We start from the raw sequence: 22137 nt of genomic DNA on the forward strand, positions 1-22137 counted from the left end.
GCATCCTCTACCCATAGGGGCAGATGATGGTCACATGGTACACAGTTGTTGAATGATGAATTAATCAGTCAAAAAATTTTTTTCGGAGTGCTAGAGCTTTATTACAAATGGAGTTGACTTGTAAAGAGGCCCCTCTCCAATCTTTCTTCTGTACCCTCTTCCCTCCCAAAGGCATCCTTCCACAGGAGGATTAGGGAGGAGGAAATCTGGTGAGTGAAAAGGGGCACTGCTTTTGCCAAAGTCCTCTGAAACAACCACTGAGTCCTTCTGGATCCAGTTGAGAATCTTCTAGAGGAAGAGGTTTAGCTCTCATCTTCAAGGTCCTTCATTTCTTTTTTTATTTTATTTTATTATTATTATACTTTAAGTTTTAGGGTACATGTGCATAATGTGCAGGTTTGTTACATATGTATACATGTGCCATGATGGTGTGCTGCACCCATTAACTCGTCATTTACATTAGGTATATCTCCTAATGCTATCCCTCCCCCCTCCCCCGACACCACAACAGTCCCCAGAGTGTGATGTTCCCCTTCCTGTGTCCATGTGTTCTCATTGTTCGATTCCCACCTATGAGTGAGAACATGTGGTGTTTGGTTTTTTGTCCTTGCAATAGTTTGCTGAGAATGATGGTTTCCAGTTTCATCCATGTCCCTACAAAGGACATGAACTCTTCATTTTTTATGGCTCCATAGTATTCCATGGTGTATATGTGCCACATTTTCTTAATCCAGTCTATCGTTGTTGGACATTTGGGTTGGTTCCACGTCTTTGCTATTGTGAATAGTGCCACGATAAACATACATGTGCATGTGTCTTTATAGCAGCATGATTTATAATCCTTTGGGTATATACCCAGTAATGGGATGGCTGGGTCAAATGGTATTTCTAGTTCTAGATCCCCCAGGAATCGCCACACTGACTTCCACAGTAGTTGAACTAGTTTACAATCCCACCAACAGTGTAAAAGTGTTCCTATTTCTCCACATCCTCCCAGCACCTGTTGTTTCCTGACTTTTTAATGATCGCCATTCTAACTTGTGTGAGATGGTATCTCATTGTGATTTTGATTTGCATTTCTCTGATGGCCAGTGATGATGAGCATTTTTTCATGTGTTTTTTGCCTGCGTAAATGTCTTCTTTTGAGAAGTGTCTGTTCATATCCTTAGCCCCCTTTTTGATGGGTTGTTTGTTTTTTTCTTGTAAATTTGTTTGAGTTCATTGTAGATTCTGGATATTAGCCCTTTGTCAGATGAGTAGGTTGCGAAAATTTTCTCCCATTTTGTAGGTTGCCATTCACTCTGATGGTAGTTTCTTTTGCTGTGCAGAAGCTCTTTAGTTTAATGAGATCCCATTTGTCAATTTTGGCTTTTGTTGCCATTGCTTTTGGTGTTTTAGACATGCAGTCCTTGCCCATGCCTATGTCCTGAATGGTATTGCCTAGGTTTTCTTCTAGGGTTTTTATGGTTTTAGGTCTAACATGTAAGTCTTTTATCCATCTTTAATTAATTTTTGTATAAGATGTAAGGAAGGGATCCAGTTTCAGCTTTCTCCATATGGCTAGCCAGTTTTCCCAGCACCATTTATTAAATAGGGAATCCTTTCCCCATTGCTTGTTTTTGTCAGGTTTGTCAAAAATCAGATGGTTGTAGATATGCAGCATTATTTCTAAGGGCTCTGTTCTGTTCCATTAATCTATATCTCTGTTTTGGTACCAGTACCATGCTGTTTTGGTTACTGTAGCGTTGCAGTATAGTTTGAAGTCAGGTAGCGTGATGCCTCTGGCTTTGTTCTTTTGACTTGGGGTTGACTTGGTGATGTGGGCTCTTTTTTTGGTTCCATATGAACTTTAAAGTAGTTTTTTCCAATTCTGTGAAGAAAGTCATTGGTAGCTTGATGGGGATGGCATTGAATCTATAAATTACCTTGGGCAGTATGGCCATTTTCACGATATTGATTCTTCCTACCCATGAGCATGGAATGTTCTTCCATTTGTTTGTATCCTCTTTTATTTCATTGAGCAGTGGTTTGTATTTCTCCTTGAAGAGGTCCTTCACGTCCCCTATAAGTTGGATTCCTAGGTATTTTATTCTCTTTGAAGCAATTGTGAATGGGAGTTCACTCATGATTTGGCTCTTTGTTTGTCTGTTATTGGTATATAAGAATGCTTGTGATTTTTGCACATCAATTTTGTATCCTGTGACTTTGCTGAATTTGCTTATCAGCTTAAGGAGATTTAGGGCTGAGACGATGGGGTTTTATAGATACACAATCATGTCATCTGCAAACAGGGATAATTTGACTTCCTCTTTTCCTAATTGAATACCCTTTATTTCCTTCTCCTGCCTAATTACCCTGGCCAGAACTTTCAACAGCATGTTGAATAGGAGTGGTGCGAGAGGGCATCCCTGTCTTGTGCCAGTTTTCAAAGGGAATGCTTCCAGTTTTTGCCCATTCAGTGTGATATTGGCTGTGGGTTTGTCATAGATAGCTCTTATTATTTTGAGATACATCCCATCAATACCTAATTTATTGAGAGTTTTAAGCATGAAGGTTGTTGAATTTTGTCAAAGGCCTTTTCTGCATCTATTGAGATAATCATGTGGTTTTTGTCTTTGGTTCTGTTTATATGCTGGATTACATTTATTGATTTTCGTATGTTGAAGCAGTCTTGCATCCCAGGGATGAAGCCCACTTGATCATGGTGGATAAGCTTTTTGATGTGCTGCTGGATTTGGTTTGCCAGTATTTTATTGAGGATTTTTGCATCAATGTTCGTCAAGGATACTTTTCTAAAATTCTCTTTTTTGGTTGTGTCTCTGCCAGGCTTTGGTATCAGGATGATGCTGGCCTCATAAAATGAATTAGGGAGGATTCCCTCTTTTTCTATTGATTGGAATAGTTTCAGAAGGAATGGTACCAGCTCCTCCTTGTACCTCTGGTCGAATTCGGCTGTGAATCCATCTGGTCCTGGACTTTTTTTGGTTCGTAAGCTATTGATTATTGCCACAATTTCAGAGCCTGTTATTGGTCTATTCAGAGATTCAACTTCTTCCTGGTTTAGTCTTGGGAGGGTGTATGTGTCGAGGAATTTATCCGTTTCTCCTAGATTTTCTAGTTTATTTGCGGAGAGGTGTTTGTAGTATTCTCTGATGGTAGTTTGTATTTCTGTGGGATCGGTGGTGATATCCCCTTTGTCATTTTTTATTGCGTCTATTTGATTCTTCTCTCTTTTCTTCTTTATTAGTCTTGCTAGCAGTCTATCAATTTTGTTGATCCTTTCAAAAAAGCAGCTCCTGGATTCATTAATTTTTTGAAGGATTTTTTGTGTCTCTATTTCCTTCAGTTCTGCTCTGATTTTAGTTATTTCTTGCCTTCCGCTAGCTTTTGAATGTGTTTGCTCTTGCTTTTCTAGTTCTTTTAATTGTGATGTTAGGGTGTCAATTTTGGATCTGTCCTGCTTTCTCCTGTGGGCATTTAGTGCTATAAATTTCCCTCTACACACTGCTTTGAATGTGTCCCAGAGGTTCTGGTATGTTGTGTCTTTGTTCTCCTTGGCAAATTGGATAAAGAGTCAAGACCCATCAGTGTGCTGTATTCAGGAAACCCATCTCACATGCAGAGACACACATAGGCTCAAAATAAAGGGATGGAGGAAGATGTACCAAGCAAATGGAAAACAAAAAAAGGCAGGGTTTGCAATCCTAGTCTCTGATAAAACAGACTTTAAACCAACAAAGATCAAAAGAGACAGAAGGCCATTACAGAATGGTAAAGGGATCAATTCAACAAGAAGAGCTAACTATCCTAAATATATATGCACCCAATACAGGAGCACCCAGATTCAGAAAGCAAGTCCTTAGTGTCCTACAAAGAGACTTGGACTCCCATACAATAATAATGGGAGACTTTAACACCCCATTGTCAACATTAGACAGATCAACGAGACAGAAAGTTAACAAGGATACCCAGGAATTGAACTCAGCTCTGCACCAAGCTGACCTAATAGACATCTACAGAACTCTCCACCCCAAATCAACAGAATATACATTTTTTTCAGTACCACACCACACCTATTCCAAAATTGACCACATAGTTGGAAGTAAAGCTCTCCTCAGCAAATGTAAAAGAGCAGAAATTATAACAAACTGTCTCTCAGACCACAGGGCAATCAAACTAGAACTCAGGATTAAGAAACTCACTTAAAACCGCTCAACTACATGGAAACTGAACAACCTGCTCCTGAATGATTACTGTGTACATAACGAAATGAAGGCAGAAATAAAGATGTTCAAAGGTCCTTCATTTCTACATCGTAGGGGGCTTTTGTCCTCTTTTGCCTTCTGTGCTGTGGCTCACTAGTCCTGGCTAGTTTTGGGGGGCTTCCACTTCCATGGCTGCCTTCTCTTTCTGGGCAAGCTGGATCTGCTGGAGAAGTTTTCTGTGCTTCTTCCTGGACAGAGTAATGTTGGTACATGCACTGGATGCCCACTTCTTGAGGTGGTGCTGCATGATCAGCCCCTGGTCTATCACAGCCCCAACCACCCAGTGCCTCAGATGCCACTCCCAGTTCAATACCCACAGGTGGTTGAACAGCTTCTTCTTCAGTTCTGTTTGGGACCAGTTAATCTTTCCCCAGAGAATCCTCATAGTCACGCCACAATGCCAGTTCCCAATCAGTCAACTTTTTAAGTATTTCCTTTATAATAAATGTCTTATTTGCATTATGTCATTTAATCATTATTTGCATTATGTCATTTAATCATCTTAACTTACTTCCATTGCCTAAATATCCCAGCAGCAAAGAAATAGTGAAGCTGGAATCTGAATCCTTTTCTTACCATCATATGCTGAGAACAAAGGGATCACCCAAATGGGGACAAGTCACAGAAATGAATAAAGATTAAGGTAAATTTTCCAAGGGAGAAGGCAGGCAAAGAATCATTCTGACAAAGCAGCTGGGTCCTCTTTCAACTTCTAAGTGACATTGCTGGAATATTCCCAACCAGAACTCAGAGTAATACCACTAGAAATACTTGTTAAGGGAAACCAATCTGTTTCATCCTGAAAGTACTTTCCCAGTTGGCAGTTTTGAAAGTGTCTATGCTCCTGGAGCTTTATAGCCTTACTTTAAAAAAAAAAAAAAAAAAAGTTTGGTTTTTAAAATAAATTCCAAGAGCACTAGGGACATGAAGGTTGCACAGACCTCCTTCACACTTAGTGGAAAATTCTTATCTTTTAAGTCTTTCTCTCTTCTGACAGTTTCTTGTTACATTGATTAAATCCCTGTGAGTTGTTTTCTTCCAGTTCAGCCTCTTGGTTCCTGTTTATTTTTCCAGAAAGAACTCAGTAAAATTCTGAAAACAGAAAAGGAATTGAAAATATAGTTTTATTATTTATATTTTGGAAGAGGCATGTTCATAATAGATGCAAATACACAAACACAGGAAAAAAATTTTAATAATTTCCAGTAATTCCACCACTGTTGGTATTTTAATATATATTCTTCCCATCTGTCTGTCGTGCACATACACACACACACACTCTCTCTCTTTCCCTATTTCCTTCTCTTATGTGTGAATGTATGCATATTTTTTAAAATTTACCAATATAGTATCATATGGAACTAATTATGAAATCAGCCTATTTCATTTAATTGCAAATATCTTTCCATGTCATTAATCATGCGCCTCTGCTTCTCAAATGTTAATGCATGTGCGAATCACTGGAGAACTTGTTGGAAATGCAAAATCTCAGGCGCTCCCCCAGACCTACTGCATCAGAAACTGAATCTTAACAAGTTCCAGGTATAGGTGAAAATATTAGTCCACAGACTACATTTTAGTAGCAAAGGTTGAAATCTTTTTTGGAGATTGCACAGGGTCCCCAGTATTGATGCAGTTAATTTTATGTAACTAAGCCCCATATGATCAAACACTGGAGTTATTTCCAATTGCCCTGCTAGGATGAGACACATTCTTACAAATATTAGCATATATCCATCATTATTTCCTTAGGAGAAAAAGTCCTATAGATAGTTTGCTGAATCATACATATTTTGAGGGAAATAATTTATTTTTAAGGATTACAAAATATTGATTCATTCTTATGTGCTATGATTACATACTTCATAGCACATAAGACTATAAAATGTAGCCATAGTACTTCCTGTCATATATGTGCATTTTCCCCTATCTGCAGTGAACCAAGACAGAGCTTTGATATTTTTTATTATTCTGATCAAAGCACTGTTATCACTTGAAATGGTTTCACCTCTATCTTCAATTCATCTAATTTTATCCACCCTTCAACACAAGAGTTTTAATCTTGCTTCTTCCAGAAAGTCTTCCCTAATAGTCCAACTTACAGTGGGCTCACTTGCTAAATATTTTCACCATTATTCTTTGGGCCAATTATCTCAAAACATACTTTTCTACTTTCTCTTGATACAACTTAAATATATGACTTTGGTCCCTCTCATCTCCTTGACTGGATTGTAAATGACAGAGGAAATGGATCTTCAGTGTGCTTCATCTAAGCCCTCTGCAACCCCTCTCACTCCAAGAAGGTTTGAGTGCAATAGAGAAAGCACAGGATTTGTAATGAAAGGGCTCGTGTTTGAAGCCCAGCTCTGCCATTTACTGAGTATTGAAGGAATAAGTCATGTAATCTCTCTGAGCCCTAGCTTTATCATCTGTAAAATGGATACAGTATCTGCACTGCTTACTAAGATTCTAATCCATCATGTCATTTCCAAAAATGTAAATAATTCACCAAAAGTCTCAATGTAGAGCTTGTCTCTACATTTGATATAAGATATGCGAGTATCTCTCTCTCTTTTTCTCTCTAGTACACACACTTACACACACAAACACAAAAGAATGTATCTCAAGCTCAGGAACTTTTACCCAACAACAGTATAGGCAGGAACTGAACAATATTGTTTTGTTTTCATTGCATTGCATTTATTTACTTTCTTTTTAAAAATTATTATTTTTTATTTGCAAATATAAATGTATATATTTATGGTGCACAACATGATGTTTTGCTATATGTATACTTTATGGAATGGCTAAATCAATGAATTTATTTATTTTCTATTTATGGCAAGCAATATTTGTTTTCTAGGTATGGTAGTGATATGAAGTTCACTTTTTAAATAAACATTTAAATATTAAAAGGTAACTCAAGATAAAACACTTGGTAGTTAGTACCACGTAAATTAAGAAAATATGGCAAAATATCATGCTGATGTTATAAAAATGACTGAAGTTTGGGCAACATCTAACTATAGGAAGCCACTGCCAACTATAATGCAAGATGCAGACATCAGTTGTTATTGTAGCTATTATTATGTAAGCTACTGGAAGACTAGTTCTGGGAGCCCTAGATTTAATAGATTCTCAATAAAAAATACTCAAATGTAATTTAAAATAGAGCAAAAAGTCAAGTTTTCTGTTATGCGACAAGTCACCATCTGTTGTTAAATCTTGCAGAACCCCAAAGTGTATCGAGATAATTTGTTTGTGATGAAGTTAGATACAAATGTAGTGAGGGGCTTTATCAGAATAACTGAGATGGCTCAACATATATCAGTTCCAACTGGGAGAAGGTTTGTGAATAGATTGCTTTGCATAAGACATTATTCTTCATTATGAAAAACAATAAACATTTTAGGAGCACCAAGTGTACAGAGAATGCTGGCATTTGACTAAAACCTGCATTCATGGGAAAAACAAAAGGTTTACTGTCCTTCAAATCATCATGATTAGTGCTATTGTATTAGAACTCAAAGCAAGTTCACAGTTTTCCATTTAACTCTGAAATCTCTCAAAAAAGGAGTTTTATTAATTCTGTCTTTACATGAAGAAATGAAATCGGTCAGAGAGAGATTAAGTGATTAGTCTAAGATCATGTGGTTTTTTTATAGCCAGAATGAAAAACAAGAGATTCTGACTCTATGTACCTTGTAACTTTGTTATCGTTTTCCATCCAGGGTAGGCTACTGCTAGTCTTGGAGTATTAGATGATTTGACTCAAGTATTCTAGATTCGGATTGTGCCAAAGTGGGATTAAATTAGATGGATTAAATCAAATGGCAGGATTAAGTTAAATTAAGTGGGATTAAGATGAGGCCTGATATGATTGATTTCAGCATAGTGTGGAGGAATTTTCACCAGCACATTCTCCTGTCTTGGTTTTGATTATAAAGAGAAGAGGAGTTCAAGAAGGCTCCTTCAAAGAATAAGCTGGCCACAGCTTGGGTCTACTTGTACCAGAAGATTGGTCAGCATCCTTCAAAGCAATAGTGTACTATCTTCAAACCTGCATCTTTATTTTAGCCCAATAAGATCTATTTCAAACTTACGGCCTCCAGAACTGTTCAGTAATAAATTCATGTTTCCTTAGGCCTCTTTAGTTTTTGGTAATTTTTTTACAGCAACAGTAGGAAACTAATACAACACAGCTCAGAGTTCTTCCACCCAAAGTGCAGGGTAGCTGGACTGTTTATGTATCAACTCCTACCGGTCATTGACTGAATGCTGCTTGGCATGGGGGTATGAATTCCTTAGCACTCAACTAAAGGTGGGTAGACGCTGGCAGTTAGAAATCAGCCAGAACACAGTGAAGTGCTAAGACTCTGGAAAAATGGACTGGGCACTAGCGGATTCCGCTACAATATGTCTTTTATCTGCCTCTTCCTTTTTAATCTGTCTTCATAGTCATGGTACATGCAGATCATCCCCTTCAATCAATCTACTAGCACCTAACAGGTTAATCTTCCCTAAACAGGGAGGACCTTCAGTGGGTTGTTCTCTTTCTCAAAAATCTTCAACATTCCCACAAGAAAAGATTCTTATACAAGGTAGACCAGATTTCAAATAGTAAATTAGGACTCAATCCTCTGATACTTTAATCTTAGCTCTTGAATTTTTAAGTTTGGGTGTACAGAATGAACAGCGAGTATTCTTGGATATCTATTTGTGTACGAAGTTCCAGGCTTGGCATACGAACCTTTGGAGTCTTGAAATGTTGATCCCTTAGGTCTGCATTCCTTAGAATAGCAGTAACACCATGAGGAAGTGAGAAAATTGATTTGAAAATGGAGAAGGTTAATTAAAGGAAACAAAATTTTAAGGCATGTGGTTGTCAGTTGACACTACAGAAACCAGGCCTGAGAAATTCTGAGTTCTGCACATTTACAGAATGTCACAGGTATATTTAGATAAATCCAGAATCTAGGGAGATCTAATTGCTGAAATAATTTCAGCCTACCAAAGCAAGGACGTTCTTACCCTTCCTACTCTGCCTGCCCTAAAGGAAAGTGCTTAGAGTTTCAGAGCTTTCTGAGGAAAACTTCAGGCTCAAATGACCCCATAAAATTTGTCCACAGTCCTCACATTGATTTTCCCAAGTTCTGCTTACTTTGTGTTTGCTATTTGTCCAAACCGTAAAAGGGTGGAGAAAGGAAAAAGAATCCATACATTTTTAACATATCAAAAAAATCAAAGTAAATAATATGCTTTAAAATTAGAATAGAAAGTGCTGATGCCAGAGCATTTTTTTAAATCCTTGTTTCAGAGTAAGAGTGGAGTGGGGAAAGACAAAGCCTAAGAAAGGAAGAAAGCTAACATTTACTGAGTCCTGCAAAAGGTGTTTAGTTCACATCCACCTTCTGAAGAAGCCAGTAATATCTCTACTTGACAAATTGTGAGGCTAAGGCTCAAAGAGGTTCTGTCATTTAAGTGATGTCATAAAACCAAGAAGTTGGTCATTTGGGATTTGAGTGTGTACTCTGTCTTATCTATGTCTCAGGTGAGACATAGCTTGTATTTATATAGTACTTTTCAAAGCATTTTTCTTATACTGTCTTTAAACTTCATCTGTGAGGCAGACATCAATTGCCACATTTTACAAATACAATTACAGAGGCTCGGGACTCTTTTGCCCAGAAAGACACAGCCAGTAAGCAGCAAAACAAATCTGGGTCATGGAGCTCAGGTCTCAGGACCTCTCTAGTGCACCCGTGTGTCCTAACCAGAAGGGGCTGAGTCATTGGTGTCCTGAAACCAGTCAGGAGCAGTTAGTTTATTTCAGAGAATCATCTAGTCAGAAAAAAAAATTTAAGACTTACTTTTATTTTTTCTAAATTATTAAATAATGGAATCTCCTTGCAGAAAATTTGGAAAACATACAAAGGAGAAAAATAAAAATCATCTGTAATACCATCCCCCAGAAATAATCACAAGTATTAATTTGATACATTTCTTTCCAGTGTTTATGATACAGATATGCATCCATACTGTATTTTTAGAAAAGTATTTTTAGAAAATGCATGTCATATATAGTTTAATATGCTGGTTTTCTAATTAACATTGGATGATGAATATTTTCCTAGGTCATTAAGTAATGTTAAGAAACTGCCTCATGTATCATAATATTGCATGAATGTAACCGTAATTTAGTGAAACATTATTCACTTACTGTTGAACATAATTGTTCCTGGTTATAAGCTTGTACATAATGCTGCAACTTTGGTATCTAAACACAAAATTTTTATTTCCAACAGCAGTGGATGAGAGGGCCAATTTCTCCATTTTGAGTGTTTTTAAGACTTTTGCAAGATGGATAGGTAGAAACAAATTCTTTGAATTTGCATTTTACAGATTACAGCCACACTGAATATGTTTCCCCATGTTTACTTTGCCAGCCGTTCTTGTCCCCATGCAGTTCCACGTTTGTTCATATGCTAACACAGTACTCAGAGACCCAGCAGTAGATACCAAGACAATCGGCTGTCAGCTGTTACAGTAATTGCCAGAACCCCCGAGTCTGGGAACTGCCAGCACCAGAACATAAGCACCTCTAGGCAGGAATTCCATCTTATTCATCTTTGTAGTCCCCATTCCTGGTTCTAAGCCAGACACTTGCGAAGTTCTCAATACATTTGTTGAAAATATTACAATAGACCGTATATTCTGATTTTGGCCTTCTAACTTGCTCTGTGACTTTCGACAAGTTCTCTCACCTCTCTGTGCCTCCATGTCTTCCACTATAAAGGAATGGAAGTGTGATATGCCATACTTTGTGAGCAAAGTGCTAGAGCAGTGGTACAATTCCCATACAAAAGGTCTCTATGGGTGGGTCCATGTCACCTAGGCAGGATTCCTTTCCTTCTGCAATACAGAGAGTGAATTCTGTGTGTATTTGATATTTGGATTTGTGATCCCTTCCCACCTTTCATACTGATGTACTATAGCTAAAGCAAATTTCTTTTGTTTCTCTTTATATCCCCAGAGTGCACACTGCATGGCACAAAGGAAGTCTCTAAAAGGAGTCAACAAATGAATGACTGAAGTCATTAAAGATGAAGGGATGAGTAAATGAAATATTAGAGCTGAAGGAGATTTTACAAATCTAATTTTAGAGGTCTTCTTGGTTACCATTTTATTTTTGTAGACACAGCTATACAGATTGACTGTCCCTTATCCAAAATGCTTGGAACCAGAAGTGTTTTGGATTGCAGATTTTTTTGTTTGGACTTTGAAATATCTACATATACATATATAATGATAGGTCTTGGGGATTAGACCCCAAGTCTCAACATCAAGTTTATTTATGTTTCATATACACATAGTCTGAAGGTGATTTTATACAATATTTTTGTTAATTTTTTGTATAAAACAAAGTTTTCGCTGCAATTTGACTGAGAACTGTCACATGAGGTCAGGTGTGAAGCATTTCAGATTTTGGGTTTTCAGATTAGGGATGCTCAACCTATATTAGCATCTCCACCTTAGAAGCACTTGCTAGAATAAACTTAAATCATTTAAATAAGATAAATTTCAATAACTAGCCAGGGAAATTTAATTTCATAAAAATGTTTCCATATTAAAACATTTTTGTTCATTTTTGTTTTGTTTTGTTATTGGCCATGATCTTAATATATATTTACATATATTAGAAGTATAGAGTTGTCACTTTTAGAGGGAACATACCATGTATGAAGGAATGATTAAATTAGAAATTGTTTTTTCAGGTGAACTTTGCCACCATATCAAAAAAATGTAAAGTTATTTCAGTTTCCAAAACTAATTTAAATGAGTACTTAATGATGTCAATGAAAAATGGAAAGTATGAATTGTGTCTTCTTTGAGGATCTTTTTCTTTAAAAGATGAACATGATTATTTTAACCTGCTAAATGTATATTTTTAAATGTTTCACTACTTGGTATAATAATACAATATTTCTAAAATGACAAAATGATAATTTTAGCTAAGCCAGTGTAAGGAAATTAAAATATTTACTTATAGAACTCACTCAGAACTTTTTTTGTATCACTTATTTATGCAATTAAAAAGAACAGATACTTTTTATGCTTTTCTCAATTCCTAAATTAGTTCTCTGGTTAGAACAAAATAGTGCCAAGGAAAAGATTTTTTTCTCTTCAACTTTTATTTTAAATTCTGGGGTACATATGCCGAATGTGCAGGTTTGTTTCGTAGGTAAGCTTGTGCCATGGTGATTTGCTGCACAGATCAACCCATCCCCTGAATATTAAGTCCAGCATCCACTAGCTATTCTTCCTGATGCTCTCCCTCCCGCTGCACCCCCGGCAGGCCCCAGTGTGTGTTGTTCCCCACCATGTGTCCATATGTTCTTAGAAAAAGATATTTTTAAAATAATTTCAGAAGTCGTTATTTCAATTTCAATAGCCACTGATGCAATCACTTGTGTAGGTTCTTAATATATTAATTAAAACATTGACTAACATGTTATTTTTTTAATTTCCTAGAATTGTTATTGTGGATCATAACTGCTAAATATTTCAAATATAATCAGTTACACTTTTTAGCAATTAAAAATTTACCCCAATGCTTAGTATTAAGAACACTTAAAAGAAAATAGCTCGACATGGCATGTGACGTATTGGGATCTATTATAACATTTTCAAACCAGGTACATGACAAAGTTACCTTATATACCTTGTTATTAGAAAAGAAAAGCTCAATTCTAAAATGATGCCATTACGGTTAAATTTAAATTATATATTTGAAATTAAATTACAAATGTTTTAAAGAAAGCCTATACATTTTAATTTTATATTTTAAAGCATGTAATAGCTTTACTACACATTAGATTTTCTTAGAACTACTGTGTTTGTGGAAATAAATTCCTGCTTCATGAATGAGACATTACTTTTTCCTGGATGAAATATTTTCTTTTATCTTTCTGATGATATTAAAAATAGGTTTTATTTAATGTAATTTAAAACATACAAAAGATATAGAATAATATAGCAAACACCAGTAGACCCAAAATGCAGCTTAAGAAATAAAACATCACATACTCAAAGTTCTCTGAATACACATCCCAGTTACTTTCCTTCCTGCCAACCTCCCAGACTCAGGGATACCAAACACAGCCAAGGACAAGCATGGCGTACAGAGTGAAAATGGAGGAGCTGTGCAAATGGCTGTACTAGGCCCCTCATCAAGTTGATTTCCCTGTTTTTCCCATCTTGAGGATAGCTAAAATGTATTGCCTTATAGATTTGGTAGACGAGTATGAATCCTTAAAGCAATGGTCCCAACCTTTTTGGCACCAGGGACCAGTTTCGTGGAAGACAGTTTTTCCACAGAGAGAGGTTGGGGCTTAGGGGTGTGGGGAGGATGGTTTTGCTATGAAACTGTTCCACCTCAGATCATCAGGCATTAGATTCTCATAAGGAATACACAACCTAGATCCCTCACATGCGCAGTTCACAATAGGGTTCCTGCTCCTGTGAGATTCTAATGCCACCACTGATCTGACAGGAGACAAAGCTCAGGCAGTAATGCTCACTCACCCGTTGCCCACCTCCTGCTGTGCAGCCTGGTTCTTAACAGGCCACAGACTGGTACTGGTCCACAGCCCAGGGGCTGGGGACCCCTGCCTTAAAGTAGATATAGTAAAGTTGTTGCATGTATTTATTCAAAGCTTGTTAACTTTGTATAGTATCTTAATGAATGTGGTCCCCTGTAATTTGCTTTCCTTAAGTCAACATTATATTTATGAAGTATATCTGTATTGAGATACTTAGCTCTAAGTCATTCATTTTAAGTGATTTTGGCATTCAATTATATGAATAGTCTATAATCAATCTATCCATTCTCTTTCGGTGAATGATTAGATTTTTTCTAGGTTTTTTGTTTTTTGTTTTTTTGCTACTAACAAGCAATGCTGCTATGAATAATCTGTGCATGTCTCCTAGTGACATGTACAAGAATTTCTCTGAGACAAATCCCTACAAGCAGAATTGCTGGGTTTCAGGTGGGTTTAGCTTCAAGTTTGCTAGATATTGCCAAATTGTATTTCAGAGTGGGTTGTATCAATTACAGTTTTTCTTCTTAAGATTTTTAATGGTTTCTGTTTTCTCCAATACTTTTTTTCTTATTCAGTTGTTTGGTTGATGTTTGTGGGTTTTTGTCTTGACTTTCATTGTGAGAGCTTTCCTCAAGTGTCTGGTAAAAGGCAAGCCAATCGTATTTAAGGGTAAAGCCCAAAAGAGCCTTTGGAAGTCCTGTGTGAGTAATGGAGGCGTGGGACAGGTGTGAACTGTGGGCTTCACTCTATTACAGGGTTTCTTAACAGTGGCACTCCTGACATTTGGGGCTGGTTAATTCATTGTTGTGAGGGCTGTTTTGTTGCTCTGTGCATTATAGGATGTTTAGCAGCTTCCCTAGCCTCTACCCACTAGATGCCAGTAGCACCATGCCCCTCCAGTTATGGAAATCAAAAATGTCTCTATCCCCTGGGGAAGCCCACCCCCGCCCCATTCCAGTTAGAACTGCTGCTCTAGGATAAATATATGGCTGGCCGGCCTTTTTATTTGCCCCAAATTTAAATCCCCAACGGCCTTCTCTCTGGGTTCATTTGCTTCTCCCCAGCTCCCATCTTTGCCGGAGGAAAAAGAAAAAAACAGGGAAATCAACTTGATGAGGGGCCTAGTACAGCAATTTGCACAGTTCCTCCATTTTCACTCTGTATGCCATGCTTGCCCTTGGCTGTGTTTGGTATCCCTGAGTCCAAGCCTCCTAGTTTAAATTCTGCAGATGCTCAGCCTCCTGTCTCCATAGGGTAGTCTCACTTGCCTGCATGCTGTGGGAAACAAGGATTTGTATTCTTTTACCTCTGTAACTAATATTGCCATGATTATCCTTTGAAGTTTATCTTTGTGCATATCTGAACTCTTTATGATAAATTCCTAAAGTGAATTTTAAAATATGTGCAATTGACATGCATTTCTCCGTATATGAATTTTAACCCTTGATGCATATTATGCGTAATAATCTAATCACAGTTCTTTTTTTCTTTGGGCAGCATTTACATTTAGAAAGTCTTTCGCCTGCTAGTTTCCCTGTAGCCTTTTCTTTATCAGAGAATAAAAGTAAAATAAATTATAAGTCCTCGATAGAATATTAGAAAAAAATATTTTGTTTTCCTCTTCTCCGGTTAACAAATTGTTTAGAAAAAATATTAGAGAGGAAATCTTCCATTAGTGAGAGAACAAATACTTACATAAATGTAATCTGTAATAACGTTGATTTAGGACTTTCCTTGTATAAAATACCTTTTATTGAAGCGTTTAAACTGAGTGGGAAGTGATTGAGCCAATTGCTAAGATAATATTATGATATCTTTACCCTATCTGTTGAGATTTCATCATTTATTATTTTCCTGTGCAAATAGGTAATTATTTTCCTAATCTTTAAAAGCATGTTTATTTAGAATGAACAGTGTAAGATTTGGGATTTTTTTTTTTTTTTTAGAGAATCCTAGTTAACCATGTTTTAATTGGCAACTCTGTTTTAGTTGAACTAATTAATTTTGTCTTAGCGGTGAGAATTTGAAAATTATAATTTGAAGAGGATTTAACATACATTTTCATCTTCTAAGAAAGTTTCTATTGACCATTTTTCCTCCCCCAACCTATCTGTTTTTTAGATATTTATCTTGCTTGTGGAAAATAACCAAAAACTTAATTTAATTCTAGTTAATGAACAAAGACAGGTAAAAAGAAAGAAAAAGAAAGGAAAGAAGAAAGGGAAGAAGTTATTTTAAATAAATAAATAAATAAATAAATAAATAAATAAATAAATAAAGAGTGCCTCGGGAATCACCTTTATAAAAATCAAACTCATCTTTTCCCAACACTGTCTTCTGTACATGAGAAGCATCTTAAAAACAAAATGAAACTGACCTTTTAGGAGGGACAGGGAGGATGACTTTAGTGCTTATCAGTCTTGTCGATGTCCTTTTCTTATTTTTGTCCTCTAAATGTACTTGATTGGAAAAAACACCATTTTTAAATCTCTTTATATTGAAGATATATAAAGAGTAAGAGTTTAGGTATATAAAGGCAATGCTTTCATCTAGTGATTTCTTGTCCTTGGTTTTAGACAGGGCCATCAACAACTGAAAAGGAAATCATTACTTCCTGCAGCAAAATTAAAATTAAAAATTAATAAACTGGTAAACAGTCATGGTGCACCTACCATGGACCAAATCCTTTGCCAACAGGCTGCATTCATATATAGACAAATGAATGATCAGAGACCTGGTTACAAAGATAGACAAACCATTGATGGATATTTGGGTTGGTTCCAAGTCTTTGCTATTGTGAATAGTGCCACAATAAACATACGTGTGCGTGTGACTTTATAGCAGCATGATTTATAATCCTTTGGGTATATGCACACCAACATGGCACATGTATACATATGTAACAAACCTGCACATTGTGCACATGTACCCTAGAACTTAAAGAATAATAATAATAAAAATAAATAAGTAAATAAATAAAAGATAGACAAACCAACACTTTCATGGATGTTACCTCATTTTATGCTCACAAATGCCCTATCAGTCAATAATGTCCCCATTTTATAGACAGAAACACAACGTGTTAGAAGTTATGTGGTTAAGTGACTTGCCTAAGGTCAAATGGCTAACAAGTATGTATTTTTTGGATCTGAAGCTGATGAGTAAAGCTTGAAAAATGAGACAATTTGCTAATTGTAAACGTTTGGTCATTAATCAACATTCATTCGTCTAACAAATTTTTATCGAGCACTTCCTATGTACTGAGCATTTTGCTAGGTGCTGGGAGACTACATGACTAATATAAAGTCCCTGCCCTCATAGAGCTTACATTTGGTGGAGGAAGGAGACAATAAACACAGCAAATAAGAATGTGATGCATAGTGACAAGTGCTAGGAAGAAAAATAAAGCAGGCTGAGTGGATAAAGAGTGATTATTGGAAGGATGAGAAACCATTACTTCACCTGAAGTCACAAAATAGATAAAGCATCTTTTCTTTGCAATTCAAAGAGAAGGCCGTGTTTCATGTTTTACTGCTGGCATATTTTATCCACAGTGAAGCTAAACATGAAATTTAAAGAATAAAAAAAACTTTAATAAGGTAGCTTCAATTTTGTCATATGGTATTACAGTCTGTCTTCAAACAATATCTAAATTACAGTCTATTTTTTCTAGCATGAATCAAAAGAAAATCTAGTGAGGTCATTATTAGTGTCTGTAAAATTCTAATGGAAAAAAACCTGTAGGAATCTGTCTTTGAAAGTCTGTTCCCAGAGTTCAAGTGGCAACTGTTTTGTGACTTGACAAGATAGTTCATGGCTTTTAAAGATAGATGACTTGTTCTGCTTAATGTGGTTTCCTGATAAGCCTTGAGAGAATTTTTTAAATTATACTTTTAGTTATGCATACATAATTGCCATTCATCTATGACATAAGTATGACATTTGGTATCTACTGCTTTTACAGATAGGTTAATGCAGTGAACTCCTTGGTCATTCTTTAGCCCTTTCTGAAGACAGGAGGTAACAATAATGTACTTACCTCTTGTTAAAAGATCCACATTTGACCGTTTTACTCATTTTTATAATTCCAGTGTTTGCTTGCAAACAATCTTCCCTTGTAGTATAAAGGCATTGGAGTGCCCTAAGCAGAGGGGAGGGGTAGAGCTTTCAGGAAAGCAGTGATGAAACTGATATCCCTGGACAATATCAGCATCTCAAGGGAAGCAACTTTTATCCTCATCCTTGTCTTGACTTGAACTCCAGTCCTTGTCCTATATACTAATGTTGCCCAATGAGTGGAATCCAGTACTGTGACATTTGAAAAGATTTTAGGTGGTACATTTTTAATGATTATATGCTTATTTTAACATATACTAGGAAAGTATATAACTGGTTCTATACTTTTAACCAGAGAAATAAACCCATTTCTCAAAAGTTATTGCTTAGAAGCAACGAGGAAGTGAAAGAAAAGTGAGTCCTTTAAAGTACTCTTAAAGTACTAGGTTAATAATCGCAGAGATAGAACCCAGCTATGGCAAAACTGTGATGGTAGTGCATGGATGACTGAGGGCAAATGAACACAACCATCACTGTGGTCTTCAGTCACCTTGAGCCCTGCTTTTCCAAAGATTGATTCCCTATGATCCTTTTCTTCATTTTCTGATAGCCTCTTCTCTTCACATCTTTTTTCTGCCCATGGGAGATTTCACAGCCTGGCCCTGTCCTGTGGGAGCCCCGCTAGTGTGAGTATCAGGGGGCTGGCATGTGGCTACACTGTGCATTGTTCAATCCTTGGAGGCCTTTGTCTATTGAACTTCCTTTTTTGTTTGAGGTAGTTAAAGACCCTTCCAAAGTTTCCCTTACATGCAGGTGCATCCTATATTTGTGAGGGCTCTTCTCATCCTTTCTTGTTCACACCTTCAAAGGAGGATGTTTCAGTGTTGCCAGTGGACTAAAATTGAGTGGAACACCTTGTGCTGGACGTCTGGGGCCTGAAATTATCTTGGGCAGCTTCAAAGGTTTTCATTATTTAACTAATTGTCATACGAACCTGTTGTTTGAATGTGACACTGTCTTTTTCTTTTGCCAATACACATTCTCTCTCTGTCTCTCTCTGTGTCACACACACACACACACACACACACACACACACACACACACACACACACACAAAATACACCTCCCTTAGTGGTGGCTGTACTACTCCAGTTGATCCACTTTTCCATTCTATCGAAATCCACTGTGTACTATGCACATTCATTATTCAGCATCAGGTGTAATCTAGTGAATTATAGAGGAAAAGGATTTGGAACCAGACTGAATATATAAAAGCCTACGGAATCACTTGTGTTCATTTATGCAAAAAGGAAAAAAGAGAAAAGCCACAGTAGTTTATGAAACTGAATTGTCCAGTAGCTTCAGAATGGCTAGATCTAAGGAGGCCTCAAGCAGTACCATTTGGCCTTTACCTCTTTCTGTGTGTCTTTTGCATTCAACTCTGCTTTTCTGTCAGTTAGTTCTATTCTCAGGCAGGTTCCTTGTACAGTAAACAAGAAAGCCACCAGTAGATCTTAGCTTACATCTCATCAGCTTACCATCCCCAGAGGAAAGACAACTCCTGTTTCCAGTGCTTCCTCCAACAATCTCAGCATTTCACCAGTTTGAGTCAAGTGCCCAGCCTCTTACCAGTCCCTGCAAGCCCTACAGCCCAGAGGTGGGGCATACTTACTGAATGAGCCTGAATCAGGCATCCTCATGAAGCCGAGGGTGGGATCCATCCCCTACTAAATCAAATGGACCCACAGTAGGAGAAAGGGTGTATTAGTCAGAGCTCTCCAGAGAAATAGAACCAATAGGAGAAGTGTGTGTGTGTATGCATGCGTGTGTGTGTGTGTGTTTGTATAAAGCTACATGTATAAAGCTACAGAGAGAAAGAGAGAGATTTACTAAAAGATATTAGGTTATTGCTCACACAATTATGGAGTCTGAGAAATCACGTGATCTGGCATCTACAAGCTGTAGACCCAGAAAAGCTGGTGTCTGTCTGGAAATTCGAAAAGCCTAAGAATTGGAGCACTGAGGGCAGTAGAAGATCAAGGTTCCAGCTCTGTCCTCTGCCTTTTTATTGTGTTCAGGCACTCAGTAGGTTGGATGATGCATACCCACATTGGAGAGGGCTATCTGCTTTACTCAGCCTGCCAATTCATTGCTAATCTCTTGCAGAAACACCCTTACAGACACACGCAGAAGTAATGTTTAACCAGCTATCTGGGCATCCCTTGGCCCAGTCAATTTTATGTATCACTTAAAATTAACCCAAACAGAGAGAGCCTCTAAGACACTTGAGATGCTATTTTAAAAAGAGGAGAGGTAGGTGCTGGGCAGGAGAAAATATCAGATCCAGGTGAGGGCCTTACACATTGGACATGGCCAGAAGTGGAAGCCATTGTTTATGATGAAGATTTTATTAGATGTGCCACACTGACAAGCCCTTTCCCCATCATGTCAATGGGCCTGTGGCATTTATTCCCTGCAAACTGTAATAAACATGACGTCATCTATCACACTCCCGTACTCTGTAGGAAAATGAATATTCTGAGCATTATTCAGACATGTTGAAAGAAGTGCCCAATAATTCCTTAATATCCAAAATGCTTTCAGCAGCTCCCCTTACTAGTCAGAATATCAAATCATAGGAGCTGTATCAATCTTATTGAGACTAAATTGAGTTAACTAAGAATATGGCCTTTTGAGAAAAGCTCAAAACAGCAGAAATGTAGAATAAATGGCTGATTTATTTGCTCTTTTTTTCCTTCTTCGGGAGTCCTGGTGTAACCACTACACTTCTCCGTGGAGAAGCTCACTGGCTAAGGAGCCAAGAAAGCTGTACCATTTACAACTTAGGCCACTTAATTCACTTCACTCAGCCTCAGTTACCTTATCTGTAAAATGGCAATGATGATATTTGTCATATTGAAAATGTGATGAAATAATAAAAGTAAAACAACTAGGAAAATAGCTGGGGATTAAAGCAATGCTTAATATGCTGGTTTTTCTCTCAGCAAAGGGACTTTCATTATAAATTTAGAGTTTTGATAAATGTATATTAATCTGTTTCATAGAATCTAAAGTTTCATGTTTGGGTAAAATTTGGACTGAGGTAATATATATTATGTACTCAATAACAATTTGAGCTTAACACTATGAGAATGTATTTATTCAAGTAACAGACTAAAAGAATTTAAATTCTGGTATCTCTGAGCATGACATCCAGGGACATGCAAAATAAGAGGCATTCCTCTGGCTTAGGGAAAGACATGTATGTTGGGGCCACATAAGAAACTTATATCAGTAAAATAATATTCAAAAATTTCTGCAAATGCACTCCTAGTGCATTTCCTAAATGAAAGCTATTCACCAGCAACACATTCTGCTTTGCGTCTTTAAAATGAAGATAAAAACAAAACTCATTCTAAGGAAATTTTCTTTCTAATCAACTTAACTGAAATGCAGCTTTTTTCTTTTTCTTTGTTTGTTTATTTGTTTTTCTTCTATGCAACTCTTTTAAAAAAGTAAACTTTCCTACAGCTTTTCCGTATACCCCAGTGACCACTTGGAATCACTTTTAGGTTTTGTGTTCAAACAAAGATTAACAAATGTGTAGTAAGTCTACCAAATGATACCCAGCTTTCTATCGGCACCATTTTCATGTTTTCTCATTGTACTTTGCCACAATACAATGAGGGAGATGTTATTCTCTCATTTTGCAATCAAAGAAACTGAGGCTCTGGAGAAGTTATATGATGTGCCTAAAGCCACACAATCAGTAATCCATAAAGCCAGGATTATCAAGTCCTGTTTTCTAAATCCAGGGCTCTTTTCACAGGGTATTAGTAACATATTCTAAACTAAAATATTTTATTTTGCACATTTAATAGCACCTTACTTCAAGATTTATACAAGCTACAAGCTGAACAAATTGATTTGCAGGTTATTTTTAGAAATCATTTCACCCATCACTGAGAGGAGCCTTCACAGAGCTTTTCGAAAGCATACAAAAATATTGCCTGGCAGTTTAATGAAATGGTAAAAGAAGAGAGATAAATTATTGGAAAGTACAGAGTGTTTATGCATAAACACTAGAAGACACACATGGGGCAAAGGGATGACTCCCCACTGAACTGCCTTGTCTGAATTAACATTTAAGTAACGCAAGCACCTTTGTCATTGCCTGGATCCTGAGGGGTCACAGCACCTGATTGGAGCATTTG

General features: G+C 36.9%; 1 protein-coding gene and 1 pseudogene across 3 annotated transcripts in view; one reads left to right on the plus strand and one right to left on the minus strand.

Moving 5' to 3' along the window:
* SLC24A2 (solute carrier family 24 member 2) overlaps positions 1 to 22137 on the plus strand; it is a 276357-nt gene that overhangs the window by 79006 nt on the left and 175214 nt on the right. The gene's annotated exons all lie outside the window — the stretch shown is intronic.
* Positions 354 to 10229, minus strand: LOC129393103 (uncharacterized protein C11orf98-like; annotated as a pseudogene).

Source organism: Pan paniscus, chromosome 11, assembly GCF_029289425.2.
Source record: "Pan paniscus chromosome 11, NHGRI_mPanPan1-v2.0_pri, whole genome shotgun sequence".
Lineage (NCBI taxonomy): Eukaryota > Metazoa > Chordata > Mammalia > Primates > Hominidae > Pan > Pan paniscus.